The sequence below is a fragment of the Alosa sapidissima genome, chromosome 2 (assembly GCF_018492685.1).
Source record: "Alosa sapidissima isolate fAloSap1 chromosome 2, fAloSap1.pri, whole genome shotgun sequence".
In the NCBI taxonomy this organism is placed as follows: domain Eukaryota; kingdom Metazoa; phylum Chordata; class Actinopteri; order Clupeiformes; family Clupeidae; genus Alosa; species Alosa sapidissima.
The window spans coordinates 36,496,116-36,503,575 of NC_055958.1; the positions used below are offsets into that span (position 1 = coordinate 36,496,116).

At 39.0% G+C, this 7,460-nt stretch overlaps 1 protein-coding gene across 1 annotated transcript in view; it reads left to right on the forward strand.

Moving 5' to 3' along the window:
• The window catches only part of LOC121700144 (poliovirus receptor homolog), a 72,838-nt gene that overhangs the window by 4,843 nt on the left and 60,535 nt on the right, over positions 1–7,460 (forward strand). The gene's annotated exons all lie outside the window — the stretch shown is intronic.

Here is a 7,460-nt window from a genome sequence, read left to right on the forward strand (position 1 = left end):
GTTTTGTAGTTGGTTGTAAACTTATTGCAGAAACATCATAACTATTCAACCTGTATGTGCATGGTTAAAATCTGAAGTGCAAAATAGTTTAGGCTACAGCACCAATATTTCTATCCATAGATACAAATAATCAATTCTAAACACTGAATTTCAAAGTGTACCAGATTGATACATTTAAACGTTAAAATATGGTCTGAACCTAGAATTGCCACTGGTTTGCTCGTCTCCGCGAGATAAACTGAAACCACTCAACGTTGGTAGCAAAGCTCCACGTCAACCTATTGGAAGGCTATTTAATTATGTAATGGCATTTAATAGAAAAAGGTGGATTCTTGCAACTTCCATAGAAACAGAGCAGATACTCTGTCTAGCATTGAATATTGTATAGTCAAATTGGAATATAACGTGACCAAAAGCTATTGTAGCATAATTAGTCCTCCTGTTAAAGATCTCCAGATCAGTGATTTACGCCTATATGCTCCGCCATTTACCATACACAAAAGCTGGTATTGTGTTTCCTGAATCCTTACATTCAGGCCTTCGAATGAATGTTGCAAAAAAAAGTTACATAAACGCACCGCACACACATGTTTCTTGGCAGCGCTGCCTGGAAGGCGCTATGGGTTAGGCATGGGTTAAGTTTAGGGTTAGGTTTGGGTTAGGATTAGGTGCCAGTCGACGGTTGTCATTAAAGTCAGAACACAATATCAAAACTGTTCAATTAAGATACTGTAATTACTGGATTAAGCAAGGTGAGATAGTGAAATCCTAAAAAGAAGTTGTATTTTCCTCATTTTCATACTGGACCGTTAGGCCAGTCAATCTAGCCCAAAAAGACAAAACAATTGCAACAAAAATGTCTCATAGTTTTTTATTGGTCCTAATGCCCTCCTGAATCATACTAAAAGTCTACCGCCGAATCATATAAAAGTCTACCGCCGTAGATTTTTTCGAGATTAAAGCCCAAAGTTGTGCCCAACACTCTACAGTAAGTAAATTGAGTACAATACGGGAACATGTTCAATTAACAGGCTAATGGGGCAAGCTTCAGATACTCTGTTGGACACAGTTATGCTGGTACTTGTAGGTGCAATGTGGAACTGGGATATCCTGGGATAAGCCTGGAAGGCAAAGGAGAACTTTCGAGTCTAATGAGCTCTCACTGATTACCACTGACATCATGAACTTGGGGCTTACTCCTTGTGTCTGAGGTCAAATGACTTCTGTTCAGGTCAAGAGACTGACAAACATCTACAGTGAGCTCTGCTGGCTTGCCATCATTGTTTTCTAAACAGGAAATGCCTGTTGGCTTGGAGAAAGCAGATCTGATTGCTTAAAGATGAGATGGAGTATTAAGCAGTCACAGACACAATAAGTGTGTGGAGGACATACCTGCGTTAACAAACACAGTTACTGACATGATATAATGGGGGGAAAACATTGCAATGTTTGAAAACAATTTGTAGCTTATAACAGGTTGGCTGACAAGAAGAACATTGGCTTATCTTCTCTACTTGTCAATGTATTTGAACAAATTTACAGAGGAGTGCACAGATACAGGTTGGCTTAAGTGATTATAAGATTCCCCCCATTGGCCATACAAAAAAATATTTAAATTTACTGTACATAAGAGAATAAAACTTAAACTTTATTGGCCCAAAATAAATAGGTAAGATGCTGATTGGGCAAATATGGCGGTGTTGCCAGAAATTGGCAGATTCGCAAGATTCATGGTTTGCAGTTCAGTAAATCTGCAAATATAGGCAAAACTGTTTTTGATTACACAAAAAGCTGCTCTATCTAACCATAGTAAGGTAGACAACCTCGCCCGAATGAATCGTCCACATACCTAGTCTCCCTATCAACATACTATACCTTCTAGTTTGGCAAAATCTTGCTCAGCCTATTTTTTCCATTATTTTTATTGGGGGGAAATCAATAGCTTCACTCTTCTTGTGTCTAGTGCTTCCAAGTTCTCTACACACATCTAGTGTCTCCCTATGGTTGAACCACACCTGCTTATTTTGGAAAATCTTGCTCACCCTATTTGTAATGATTTTTTATTGGGGAAAGTCACTCCACATTAGGGGTGGCTCGGTTCATGAAAAAAAATCTGAACCATTCGGTTCGCTTGTCTCGGTTCAGAGTATGTGTGCGTCCAGCGATATCCAGCTCTGTCTCTTCCCCTCTCCCCCACAGCGGAACAACATGCACACTCACACACACTGCACACACTCACACTCACTCTCCCTCAAGGGAAAGAAAATAAGGACAAAAAAAACAGACTCTCTTGCTCTGCAACTGGACACCTTACCAGTTATTTTACTGTACCCACAGCCCGAAGCTGCCACTGTAAAATCAACAAGTGTCAGTTCTATCTAGCTCAGTCTCCTTTATTTTTCCTTTTCCCCTCCCTTCCAGCTGGACAGTGATAAAACAACAAAAACAACAATTAAATAAACCTGTTGACCTAGTCAACCAAAACATAGGTGGTGAGCCTATCCAACTTAACTTTCCAATAACTGCAAAACCAAGACACGCAAACTGGTGGTTGTTATTCCGTTTGTCAACACTGTAGCACTAAGTTTAGTCGCCACCAAACAAAACACTGCACAGCCTCCTATTTTCTCATTGGCACACACACAGCATTATCGCATGAAACTCTCACACACACAGCTTAACATGTATTGATGTCACAACAACGAAAAGAAGTTCCCCAAGTACTTGTCAGTTTAATCGATTACTTCTTTTAATTCGTTCACAAATCTGTCATACCATTTTAAGTGAACACTTTTCCTCCTCTATATCCAATGACCTATAGACGTTACAATCATTGGTATAGGCATATCAACACTCTTAATGACACAAACTTCAATACTCTCATTAATATGCAGCTGTTAATTTCTAATTTATCTAATAAATTAGCTTTACTTTGGTCCTTTTTTCCCGCATAAAGGAGTAAAGACTTTTTGCTTTTTGCTTTAATGTTACCGTTATCGGCTCCGACACCCCCCTTGTTTGTATTTGATGTGGTTGGGCTATGTGTGTGCGCTATACTGCGTGTTTCAATGTATTTGATGTCTTGGCTGGGCTGTGTGTTAACTAGGGCTGTCAAAATAACTGATTAATTTCGATTAATTAATTTGAGAAAAAATAACTGATTAAAAAAATGAGTGCAGATTAATCGATTCCGTATGACCTTTGACCCCGAGCCGTTCTAGTCAGTAAAAATTAGACTGTAAAATGAAGGAGAGAGCAGAAAACGTGCTGCCTGGATCATTGATTGGAACATTTACTTTTAAAAAATGGCCTGATGGTGTTGATAAAAATAAAGTGTTGAAAATAAAGTCCTCTGCAATGTCTGCAGCAAGGAATTTGCATATCCTGATCCTGATCCTGATCCTGATCCATATCCTAAGTTCATCAACTCTATAGTCGCACATCAATGCAAAGAAATAAGTATTGACATTGAGGGGAGTGTTAATTTATTTTCATTGTGTCCCCTAGGTTATATCTGTGGCCTGAAATTCCTTGCATATTAGGTCATATCATAGATTATTATGGCCATTATTTGAACAGTGAAAATAATAATGAAAGAGTTTTTGAACTTTAATGTCAGTAATGCTGATTATTCAATGATTCATTTGAATTTAAATATTTAAAATACTTTCACAGCAAAGATTATATATGCGATTAATTTAGATTAATTAATTACAGAGTATGTAATTAATTAGATTAATTTTTGACAGCCCTAGTGTTAACAATGTATTACAGACAGCGTGTTACAATGCATCATGATGTGGCTGTGTGCGTGTGCGCCAAACTCTAGGCTACAATGTTTCACGAGTTCAGAGTTCGGGAGTTGCACATTTTAGGCTGACCTGGGTACTACTGGCAGTTTTTTTCAAGCCTTAGTTTAAGTAATTCATTGATGGTAATAATATAATATTTTGTGGTTGATTTTTTTGTGTGCATTGCCCCATGTTTGTAGGCTACTTGTTTTTTGTATGTTGGTACAATGTTGGTTATACAGTTCTACAATATAAATGCAAATGTCATTTTTACATTATCTGTCATAATTTAATTGTCTCTCTCTCTCCCTCTGTCTTATGTATATTGATAATAATAATAGTAATATATATTGAAAAAAAAATGGGGGGGGGGGGGGGGCCTCGGGGAGGCCTCTGCCCCGGGCCCCAGATGACCTTAACCTGGCCCTGACTGTGTGCAAGCATTGTGCAACATGTAGATGATAGCAAAGAACAGATAAGTCAGGGAAAAGAAACCATGACAACTTCAGGTGAGTATCATATATCAGCGGTCCCCAACCACCGGGCCGCGGGACATTCCTAACCGGGCCGTAGCCTACAACATGAGTTTTAAAAAAATGCATGCAAACTAAACTAAATTTAATTCTCAATAATGTTACGTTTTTACATGGCATAGGCCTATATGCAGTTGTTTGATTGCACGCATGTTTGCATTTTGGAAGGTCTATTTTCTTACGTCTGTCTGTCCTGTCTGCCTTCAACACTTTTACATATTGACGGGGTACTAATAGGACACATTGCTGTGTGCACCAGGGTACGAATAGCATACATTGATATTTGTACCAGACGAGGTACTAATAGAACACATTGCTGTGTGCACCGGGGTACGAATAGCATACATTGATATTTGTACCAGACGGGGTACTAATAGGACACATTGCTGTGTGCACCAGGTACGAATAGAATTCACTTCTTATTGCACCAGGGTACGAATAGCATACACTGCTAATTGTACCAGGGGTGCAAATAGCCTTACCCTTTAATTAATAAGTGATTTCATAACAGTGAGAGAATTGGAGTAGCTCAAAGAGATAATGCGCTAAATAGGTCGGTCTGGTTCATAGGTGTGTGTAGTTATTGTAGGTTCGAATCCAGTTTAATGCTATAAAGTGTGCAAAATTATAGTGTAGCCTTTATTTTACATGTATTTTCTACGAGTGGTTGTAGTGTAATGATCATGGGATAGATATGAAATGCGACTTCAAATCCGTCTAAAACAACTTGTTTGTGAATGTTTGACAACTCCTGCTGTGGCACATTTAGCTTTCCAAAAAAGGGAGATTTTTTTTCGGGGGGGGGGGGGACAGGTATGTGCAGAGCCATAGAAAAAGAGAGTTGCGACACTCTTTGAAGTCGCCGCCGAGCGGTCACGTGGTTCACGTACGCTTCAACAGTTCCAAGCAGCCCTCGCGCTGCCATGTTATTTCTATGGGATAGACAGCAACGATAACGGGAAACATTGAAACAAACCAAACATGAGTTTAATTTTAAGTGTTATGACGTGTTAGCATGCTTACATGATAGTGCCCATGACATATTGCGAGTTTAATTGCTCTGCAAACATCGTTCTGAAGTTTATTATCACTGATGTTCCTCGGATGTTCCTAAACATCAGGCTGTAGGCCTATGACCTTCTTGCTGGTACACAGGCCTAAAGCACAGTTATGTACAATAATATGGACCTCTCCCTGTTGTATAGCCTACTACACACAGAAGTAGCCTAACATATGAACACATCAGAATACCCCAGAATTCTACAGTAGCCTATTGTTTGGCAGTTCCAACATTACTGTTGTCTTTTCTTTAGGATCCTTCATTTACCTGTCTCCCGTCATGTATAATGAACTTACATTGTCGAAATGTATGTATTTTGTATCCTATGTTACTGTGGGCTTTTGATGTGTTCTGTGTCCTCTCCAGCTCTTTTGAGGAGATACAGGTGGCCACAGCTGTGTTAAAAGTAAGTTTGTTTAACAGTTTGTTCAGGACAGCCACTGTTTCGATAACACACTTGTAACTCAGTTTCAATAAATAATAAATACAGTTTCAATAAATCAATCAACGGTTTCAATAAAGCACTTATAACAGCATAAAAAGGATGACTGATACATTTTAGGTTTTCACTAGATTTGTTTATTAAATTTGCAATGTGTGGAATAAGTGTGTTTCAACAACAAGAACAGGAACAAAACACAAAAAAGGCTGTGAGGGAGATGGTGAGACTGCAACATAAAAAGGAGGGCAGACACTCATTTAGATTTTCAAAGACATTCTGAAAAACATTTTAGATTCCCAAGTCTGAACAATAATTGTGTGTGAACCAGAGGTAGGACCAAGTCACTGTTTGGCAAGTCACAAGTAAGTCCCAAGTCTTAGCTGTCAAGTCCAAGTCAAGTCCCAAGTAAATACAGAGAAGGGCAATTCGAGTCCAAGTCCAAGTCACATCAAAGCCAAGTCGAGTCCAAGTCCAAGTCCCAATCTTTTCAAGTCCTGAACAAGTCATCAGGTACTCTTCACTTAATAATGCCATTATTAGACTATCGATCATAATTTTAATCCACAGTATTTTTTTTATAAATACATATTAAAATATGTTCAATGTTTCTGTCTTGTAATCTTTTACGACATATGCATGCGCATACCTGTGTAATATACACATGTGCATACCTGAGTAATCTGTACAAAACGTATAGCTACATGACACTCAGCACAGCTGCAAATATATATATTGTTTTTCCAAATTGCAGAGCCCACTGTAAGGATGAGTAATAATTTGACTGATGGCATTTCACTGCGCTAGGCCACAGATTTGCCTGCAAACAATTTATTAGGCTGTCTGCCAGTGGCGACTCATAAAGGAAGCCAAGGTCAACACTTTTATATTATTTAAAAGATAATAATGACAGTAATTTCGTTTTTAAAGTATTTATTTCTTAAGAAATACTACACATTTGATGCTGTTTATCTCATTTGTAAATGGTGCACTGTCACTTTAAAGGGACACCAGGCAACGTTTTCGTGTTAATTACTCATCTTCGTAAGTCGGTATATGGTTAAATGACTCATTACAGGGCGAATGAAGACTCTCTCGCCCGCCCCTACTGCCTGTAGGAAGAATATCCCGCTTGCAAGTTCAGTGTATCCTACCCGCCGACCGAAGCAGGATCAATTACATCCTGCATCCACAGCACAGAGGCAGGCTAACGAAACGCTAGCGATTGTTGCAAACTTGTGTATACTGTAATGGCAGAGCCGGCGAAAAAGCAGCGAAAACCCTTGACAGAAGATGCAGAGAAAAGGAAAAGAGCTTCAGACCGAGCGATGGGGGAGTTTCATAGAGAAAAAGCATCAGGCTTGCCTGGTGTCCCTAATTAGTGATGTGACTCGAGTCCACATGTCTGGAATGACTTGCTCATGACAATATTTGCTCTGGAGTCTTTTACTTTGACCTTGTTTTGACATTTGCTTCTAATAGGGACCAGGAGTGCATTGGAGATAATCATTAAAAAGTTAAAAAATACATTCTACCACTTGCTTGTTCCTACTGATAGTACAGCGTTCAGTGAGTGGAAAAGAAGAGGATTGGTCACAGAGAAACTACCTCAGGCCATATTTGGTCAGGTGCTTGGG